A 9,767-nucleotide genomic window follows, 5' to 3' on the forward strand; every position below is an offset into this window, starting at 1 on the left:
CTATTCCTTATTACTTTAGAGCCCAGTGCTGCTCCCACTAAAGTCAGTTGGAGTTTTCCCCTTTTCTTCAATGGGAGCAGGATCTGGCCTTTAGTGTACATGTGCCTTATCTGATATTTTTTGAAATAATACTTGTAAATGTCATTAGGAGCCTTTCCATTTTTCTCTTTGCATTTGCCTTTTCTTTTGCTATAGTACTGCTTAGTTTTCCTAATTGTCTCCAATGTAACCCATACTTACTGTACTGTTATATTTATGGACAACATTGTCTGTCTCTGATTGGTTGCCTGGTTGGTAGGGGAGACCGTTGCCTTGGTTTTTAACATTGTGTGAATTAATGCAGGCCTGCGTGGGTGGCACATTTGGCCTGCTTTCGCCTATAATGTTTTCTTCAAAAGTAGGGCTGTCATTTTCGTAAATTGTTACAAGTCCTTGGAATCTATTTCCCCCCACACTGTATGTGGAATGTGTGTGGATGTGTACAATTTCATTTCTGAGAACTGATGTGGGTGTGACACTTATGGAAATTATAGCGAAGGCTGGTTCCCAATGATATTTTCCCCCTGGGTGGAGGGATAGGAGTGTCAGTACACAACAATAAGTGTGAAGATTTTTGTTCATGTTTTTGAAGCAAGTTATTAGTATAGTTGTGGGAAACAATATTGCTTCTGGGTGCTTTTTATTTTATTGAGGTATTGAGGCAAACTGTGAGCTCGCCGTTTAGATGCTAATTTGTGTCCCTGCCCTCTTTCTAGCCAGGCCCTCAACAGAGGTGACCATGATCTATTGTGGCTGTGGAGCATCTCTGGCCACAGCAATCAGCAGTCTCTGCACTTTGGGATGACTAGTGATGGTACACTGCATGGGCGTGCTTGGAAAAGTATAGCTCCCAGTGCATTTTCCCCTTGAAGTGCACACATGGGACTACCTAGAATTTAGCTGATAATATGGAATATAATTTCTTATCAGATGGAATGAATATGAATTACAATATTATGGTGGGGTTTCTTTGATTGTTGAGGAGTCTGTAGTTGTTACAAGTTGCATGTTTTATGCAGGGCTTTTTTTTTTTTTTTGTGCTATTAAGGATTTCCATTGTGGACTGGCTTGAGGAGACCCTCCATATTTATCTACTGCTTCTTTAATGTAGTTCTTTAGATGCAGATACTTGTTAATTAGTTAGTTTGTATAAGTGACTTTTGAGACTGATACAGTAGAACCAATTTAGCTATAGTTAGGTTGCACTCATTCACATTCTGAATAATTACACAGTCTCAGAGGGTTTTTGAACGCTTACAACTAGAGATAGGCCTGAGCCACAAAGTTCTGATCTAGATTTCATCAGCAGGAGCTTTAGATCAGATATTCTGATTTGGGCCCATAGTTACTCATGTAACATACAGCTTATTGTAATGAGTGTCATGGGATTTCATTTTTGTATGATGTGTTTCTGTCTTTAAGGTACTTCTATGGCCCTTGTTATCATAGTAACTGATCATCTTACAGTTATTAATGTATTTATTTTCACAACACTCCTGTGAGGTAGGAAAGTGTTATCCTCATCTAACAAATGAAGAGCTAAGGTACAGAGAAACTGAACAGATGTCTATGCTGCAATTAAAAACCTTTAGCTGGCCCATGCCAACTGACTTGGGCTAAGGGGCTCAGGTAAGGGGTTATTTAATTGAGGTGTAGACATTTGGGCTTGGGCTGGAGCCCAGGCTCTAGGACCCCATGAGGTAGGAGGGTCCCAGAGCTCGGGCTGTAGCCGAAGCCTGAATGTCTACACTGCAATTAAACAGCCCCTTAGCCCAAGCTCCTCAAGCCTGAGTCAGCTGGCAAAGGATATAAATTGCAGTGTAGACATACCCTAAGTGGCTTACTCATGGTCACACAGGTAGTCCATGGCACAGCAAAGAAATAAACCCAGGTCTCTAGAATCCCAGATCACAGCCTTACCCACCACACCATCCTTCCTACTTTTTTGCATGAAAATGTAACAAAAAGTTAGTAAATTTAAAAAGGAATATGAATTCATACATGGTGGTATGTTCTTTCTGAGTCACATGGTCTTTACCGCAGGGAACTTCAAAGGAGCAAAGTTAGCTGCCTCACTCCCACTGAATTTCACCAAAAGTTGGGTACCTAACTCCCTTTGGCTCCTTTTCAAATCCCGGCCTAGATAGCTTTCCTACATGGCACTGACAGGATTCTTGTAAGTACTAAACTAGTGCAGCTGGATATCAAAATTGAACCTACACAGCTCTGAGGACTGATAGCTTGTATCAGACTTGAAAAAAAATATTTAAAGTACATCAGCTTTGTTGTAGTTTATAGATATCTGTTTCTTCACTGAGGAAAAGAATAAAAATAAAGTTAGTTAATAATATGAGAAGGACATGAGTAGTGAGTATCCTCTAAATCAGGGGTTCCCAAACTGGGGGTCGTGACCCCTCAGGGGATCACAAGGTTGTTACAGGGGGCTCATGAGCTGTCAGCTCCTTGGGCAGACAGCCCCGCCTCCCTCAAAGTAGATTAACCCCCTCATTTTTAATTTATATGGGGGGGTCACATTCAGAGACTTGATGTGTGAAAGGAGTCCCTAACACAAAAAGTTTGAAAACCACTGCTCTAAATCACTACTTTACTCCTGACCACTGTAAACTAACGGTACTACCATGTATCACATGGTTACAAGAGGTGACACGTGTCATGTGAATTTCCCACTCTCCCTGTCTTCAAACGATTGCAAATAAAGTTATCTGCTTCTGTCATGCGAAATACCAAATGAGGAAGACCTGAGACCTTCACCAGGATCAAAAGACAAGTTCATTCAACAGGGCATTGCTAGCAACATATGTCAGAAATACATGTGAAACCAAATGCAACTAGAAACTTCCTATTAGGACCTCTGAATTATTTAATACACATGGAAACTGACTAACAGCACCTATTGTGATTAATTTTTGTAAAACAGATAATATTGGTAACTTTCACCTGTACCTGTTGAATGATTGATTCAGTTTTTCCTCAGCAGAAGGGTTTCCTTCCTGATTAGTGGTCTCATAGGCTTCATGAAGCTCCATCTGTGATACAGCCCTCAGTTTTGGTTTTTCAGATGATAAGTCTGAGACTCCTCTACGCATCTGGTCTGAATAACAATAAAGATATTTTTCTAGTTGCTGACATACAGCTGAAATTCACCTGTTGCTTGGTAGGACACTATCTATTATGCTACAAGTGGGTAGTATCTATTTTGCAGTAAACGTTAATTACTATATTTATGGACACCTGTTATGAGAGAACTAGACTTGACATAACCTGGACTTGACATAACCGCAGCCATTTTGTGTACTAAGCCACCATAAGCTGGAAGCAAGGACATCACGTAGTCAGGAATAATTTGGTCTTTGCTTATGCAGACAGAAACAGCTGCAGTGTTACTAATAAGAATAGGTAAAGGACAGATTCATGAGAATGCAAGGAAGTGTGAATAGTTGATCTTGAATCTGGACGTCTGTCAGTTTCTTGTCTGTGAGTTTCTTGCTGGGAGTTGCTTTGCTGATAAGTTTTTTTGCTGTTACTAGGGAAATTATCAGTCCATTGGGGTTACTATGAGTTATGGGCTTTGTATTGAGCAACCTATAAAAGAAATTAGTTGGAGTGTGCACTTTGGAAAAGTTTCAGAGAGAATTTCAATGAGCTAGGAGACTGACATCAAAATCCTCAGTGGCTAGGAGGACCACCGGAAAACTGCTGCTGCCCACTCGACAACATCTTAGATATTGGGTAATTGTATTTGGGGTGTTCCAGACTATTGTTATTTTAGATGTGTGCTTTAGATTCAATAAAAACAAGGATTTTTGAGGTGAAAGCACTCGTGTGTGTACCAGTCATTTATCAGACAGAGGAGGTATGTCCCCCATTGACTTATTTCCTGACACCGCCCCATCTAAGCTGGTTTTGAAATAAGGGGCAACTGAAAGAAATGCATTTAGGCCCTGATTCTGCAATACATTACACACAAGTCCACTGCTCCATATGAGTTCAGCAGTTCAATGTGTGCAACAGCAGGATCAAGGCCTTAATTATTTGTTTCCAAAACATTCAAATAATAGGTTAATCCTATTGATTCTTTACATTAGTTTAAGAATAAAAAGACTAACAATAATAACTATGATGAGTTGCTAGAAGTAATTAACAAAGAAATATAACTTGACATGTAACTTAAGGTTACCTGCTGTTTGGTAGAACAGTAATAATGATGCTAAAAGAGCTTTATCTTTCGTAGCCTCAGTTTTTCCAATTGACTTCAATGGGCTTTGGATCAAGCTCTCAATGTAGAGTCTCTCTTTTGCGGTAAACATAACTGCTGTAACATTTAACTTCAAATCTAAAGATCCAAAGCTTAAGAAGAGATTTTACAGAAATTATTTGGGGCTAGCTGGTCAGCAGTCCACTATCATAGTAAAAAGATCTGGAGTATTGGGAAACACTCTGCTACAAACTCTGCTCTGGCCCAAGTTCTGAAGAGTCACAAAAAGGTAAAATTGTCTCCATATAAATATTTCCATTTGCCTTGAAAAGGCAAATGGCAGAATTAATATGTTATAGGAATTTGGGAACAAATCCTACAATATTTACTCCATCTGAACTCCTCTTCGGCCAATGAAGGACTGATTTCTCACTGTACTCACTGTTCTCACCAGAGTAGGGACCCAATCTCACTCCCACTGCAGCAATGGGAGTTTTTCTACTGATTTTAATGAGAGTTCTGTGGTATGGAGGGACTGGAAAATCAGGTCCCTCATAACTTCAGGAATAACTATAGCCTTAACACCTCTTAAATTATTCAGGATATAATCCTCCATGAGATAATGAGGCAGAGGAGTTCAAAGTTGTGTTAAATCAATTGTGAGTGAACAATAGTACATACCATCCACTGGTCAGAGTTCACTGGCACAGTTTACTGTCTTTATGTTGAACTGAGCTAGTCTAGAGATTGAGGGACCTCTCATCTGAAAACCTGCCCTAATTTCATTACCTGTCACCTGTTTCTCTCTACCGAGGCAGCAGAACAACAGGTGCTTTGGAAAAAGTTGAAATACCTTTTAGGAAAATGATATTCCAATCCTTGGACTCCTGTTCTTACTGGTGAGGCATTTAATGTTTTGTATGGAGTAATGTCTGAGAGTGGCTTTAGTTCTTATTACTCACAGTGTTTTGTTACTCCCAAAATACTGTTGGGCAATTGAAAACAGAATATACTTTTCATTTCACAATTTTCTTTCCATTCACTTTTGCAGATGCTGCATCCTGCCTAAACTTCATTATAAAATTTTAGTGTGTGTGTGCCAGATCCCTAACTGGTGTAACTCAGTATAGCTTTGTCAAAGTCAATGGAGCTATGCCGATTTACACCAGCAGAGGATCTGGTCCTAAACATGCAGTGAAAATACTGCACTGTCTCCAAATATATGCATTGCACATGGTGCCACTTAGCAAAGCTCTCAGGCCCAAATGATGTCTCACCTCATAGGTTTGCATAGGGTGGCCACTGACACATCTTCAGACTACCAGACATTCTGGTACTTTTGGAATGGCCTTGGCCTGCCCTTGCTTGCATGTCCTCACCTCCACATGGTATGTGGGAGGTCACACTGGCAGGGGCGGGGTACAAAATGCAAAATGGTGTCCTCCATGATGATATCAGACAAAACCACAACTGGTGCTGACCAGGGACAAACCTTTCCAAAACCAGGGTGTTCTGGCTTGAAACTGAACGAATGGCCTTCAGGTGTTGAAGGCCCTAAACACAGTGGAACTGCCAGTGTGGGAAGCCTCAGAGAAACCATGCAGTGGGATGCCATGCTATCTGTGCTTTTCTGCTTCTTGGTGTTTCTTTCCCCAACAGCAGAGAGAGGACTTGGGAGGACAATATGTCTGAATAAGGGGTCAGCGGTGGAGTGCCCAGTGAATCCTTCATTTCTTGGCTTCCAAAGCCTAAACCCTCCACAGCTGCTATTATAAGTCAGGGACTAGCAGCCATGGCATGACATGACAAGACATGTGGCAGCTGCATAGCAACTCAGGACCAAGCCCCTGGATTGCAGAGGAGGATTCCTTCTCCCTCCACCACTCTGCCCAGTCACGCAGTTTTTTTGCAGGGGTAGAGGAAAGAATTTGGTACTAAGAAAATAATACACTACATCCTTTCTCATTTCATCAACTCTTGGGTCCTCATAGTGGGTCCTATTCTATTGAATTCCTGTTTAATGCATTAACTCATCCATTTTAAAACAATGCAAAATCTGTACATGCAAATACATAATATTGTTCATCTTTGATCATTTAATCTAAACCTTCAGATTGCGTATGTGAATTTGAACTTGCAATGCCTGTGTATGAATCTGCAGTGTGTATTAATTTGAGCCTGCAGTGTGTGTGTATTCATTTGAACATACAGCATGTGCTTTTCTTACCCTGCCATCAGGAGGTCATTATCTCCAATAACAGATTCTAAAACAGTCGCTTTGAATAGCTGATGCATGCTGGTGCGGGAGGGGCATGGGGAAGTGGAACCACAGTGGCAGAGGAAAGATAGCCTGGGGCATTCTGCCCACACAGCGCAGAGGCAGGCAGAATGGATAAGGGAAGGTGGGGGGGGGGTCAGTTTCAGGAGCATCCTTTATTGATGCTTGATTATATGCAGCCTCTGCTCTCTCTCCTTTATTCCCTGCACCTACTACGATACATCAGCAGGGAGGCAAGGCCCACCAACTCTATTGGTCACAACCCCTGGGAGCACTACCAGCCCCCCAGCCTAGTAGCCAATGGAGCACAGAAAACCACATTGTGGCTGGCTGCTGTGTGGGTGCTTCAGAGGCTATGGAAGGAAAGGTTTCCTATGTTCTCTCTGAAGACTGTGTAAGTGGAGCCAAAATTTGACCCCAAATGCACATCCTGAAAATGTAGCTTTGTAGCATGTGTATAATTCAGTATATCTGGATGTGTATGTGTTTTAACTAGATGGTGCAGTTCTGTGTAAAGAGTTCTTTTTATGATGGCTTATAATGAACAATCCCTTAAATTGACACTGTGCATAAAATACAATTTGTATGTGTCAAAATCCACAAGGATATTTAAGAACCTCATTTTATGCTTTTATTTTCCTGTAACTGCATAAATCTGCCCTTTAAATCAATAATAACAAGGTACAATAAATGGACGTCTGTTCATAAGTAAATAATGGTAAACGGACTGTTACCCTATTGTATAATTGGATTTGTAACTGTCAATTTTAAAGGTAATTAAGTTTTCAAGTGTGGACACAAGGCTATAGTTATTTCAAAGGCAAAATGGCTTCAGAATTGCTGTGGCGCCTAGATTTATTACTGTTTCTAATTAAATTGTTTAAATACTGAGGGTCTTTAAAACTTTGTTCTTGATTTATTAGGAAAAGGTGTTCATGTTTCAATGAAATTCTAAAATTACATGCTGTATATAAGCTTTGAGCACAATCCTGGAGTCATTACTCAGTGAACTTGCATTAACTTCAAAGCTTCAGATAATTGGAATATTAAAGACTTTTTAAAAACCTAGGGCATTAGGACATATTTTGTAACAATTGAAATTTTTTTTCCATATTTTATTTACTCACATCTAATAAACAACTTGGATTAATTTAGATATTTGTAGGGCCCAATGCTCAGAGAAAATTCCCATTGATTTAAATAGTTATGTGGATATTTAGGAATACTATATTTTTCATCCAGAACATATTTTTTAAATAAGTGTAGTACATAATGTAGCAAAATATACCTTGTGAGAAGAACTGTGATTTAATAAGCGCATATAATTAAGCTTACAATATATCACTTGAACAGAATAACTTGTTTTATTTGTGCACCTAGGTATTTCCTTGAATTTCCCTTTTATAACAAGGAGCCATAAAGAGAACAAATGTTTAGTACAAAAGAGAAAGTAAATACTAATTACAGTAAACAACTATTATTTTCCGAGGATTTTGAGCCATTACCAATATGCACTTGAGCATTTCAAAGAAAACAATGACCTTACCTTTATAGTCAAGGAGAAAGCATGTGAGCAAGTGGGGACAGACCTCCTCCAAAATGGAACAGAAAGCAGAAAAAGCACTTGGGCCTTTTAAAGTGAGCGTCTCTAAAAAATATTCACCTTTCTTCTTATAGCTCTCCAGGGACCAAATATCTTTGTATTCCTCCAAAGAAAAGACTCCCTCATAAACCAAGCATGACAGCACTTTGTTCACATCCAGCTCTTCCAGTATCTTCTCTCTGTGATTGTTTAGGATTTCAGAAAGCCATTTATTCCTGTTCCCATTTTCTTTTTTGGTAGGTTTTTCACAGTTATAAAAACAAGATTTGGCTGTTCTTCCAAACATTTTGGCATTTAAATACAAAATATAAAATTCTACTTCTGTGCTTGTTCTGCAGTCTTCAGTAGGCAATGTACACATAATGCGAACAGATAGAACGCAAATACATATTGCTATCTGTAGTTATTGTAATTCTACTGGAATAAAGAAGGCCGACATCCAAATTATAAAGAAAACTAGCTCAGTGCTTGCAGCCCCCTAAGAGGATTACTTTATACTAATTAGCCCTTTATAACCGTTAACATCTTCTGAACCATAATGAGGCAACTGAGAATAGCTTAGCTACTGTTACTTTTTAATTCCATAACTGATCTTCAGAGATACCCCTTTGCAATAAATGACTTATTCAAGAAGACAACTGATCAAACTGAAATAATCTGTCCAAACTACTGTAGAACACAAGATAAGAATATGTCTTCTGTGGATTTCAATTGTGTATTACTAGGGTACCATGATACAAATTCCAGTATAAATGATCCACTGTCACTCTTTTAGGAAGCATTCTATTTACAACATATTAAATTTATATATTTTAAAATGAATAGGAAAGAAAAGTAATTACAAACACATAGTATCTGTACATATCGTTGTAAAAAGCTATATATGAACCAGGAAATAAAGGAGAAAATGCGTACACAAAGACCTTTCTCTGTGAAGATTAGCATTTGTAGCTGTTAAGATTTCTTTGTGTTTACATTTATTAAATTATGTTTCATTAATATAAAACCCCATCATAGTTTCCACTTGATGAAGCAGAATTAAGAGATTACTGCAATCCCACTGTAGGTGTTCTGCCACTGGTAATCATTCACTGAGGATTGCACACTTATATAACCTCCTCACACAAGGACTGCAAATCTCTTCAGTTTACTGGAATTTCTCATTTTTACAGGGCATTTTTTTAAGTCTTTTTTTCATATTCTTTTTTTGCCAGCCTGGACTCCCTCCTCCCACCGTACGTGTGGACAAACCCTGTCGCTGATATTCTGGTGCACATGATTTCATCACTGCCCAGCTACTGCTGCAGCATCCATAACCCTCACTTGTGTGGCCTTCTCTGGGACTGGTACTAAGGCCACTTTACCTATTGTACCGCAAAGGTGAATGTATTCAAAGATATTTTGGCAAGCCTCTAGGAAATCAAGTTTGATAACAACATGTTTGGTCCTCACCATCTTCAGGAACAAGTACTGTCTCTTCCTGTCAGGCCTCTTATACCTCTGAACTTCCAGGTTCCACCCATTTACGACCCCGCATTGCAGCTGACCACTGAACACAACAATGCCAGCTAAACACATGATTTGCCAGATTTAACTGAAATGTTCGGAAGCACTGCCACCTTGTGGTTATT

The 9,767-nt window shown here is 39.4% G+C and overlaps 1 long non-coding RNA gene across 1 annotated transcript; it reads right to left on the reverse strand.

Annotated features, from left to right (window-relative positions):
* Positions 1-3,005: 3,005 nt before the first annotated feature.
* LOC141994522 (uncharacterized) lies at positions 3,006-9,767 on the reverse strand. Its single transcript, XR_012641152.1, has 3 exons — positions 9,589-9,767; positions 8,080-8,315; positions 3,006-3,151 (listed from the first exon to the last, which is right to left on the reverse strand). It is a non-coding gene; the product is annotated as an uncharacterized LOC141994522 (long non-coding RNA).

The sequence above is a fragment of the Natator depressus genome, chromosome 10 (assembly GCF_965152275.1).
Source record: "Natator depressus isolate rNatDep1 chromosome 10, rNatDep2.hap1, whole genome shotgun sequence".
Classification (NCBI taxonomy): Eukaryota; Metazoa; Chordata; order Testudines; family Cheloniidae; genus Natator; species Natator depressus.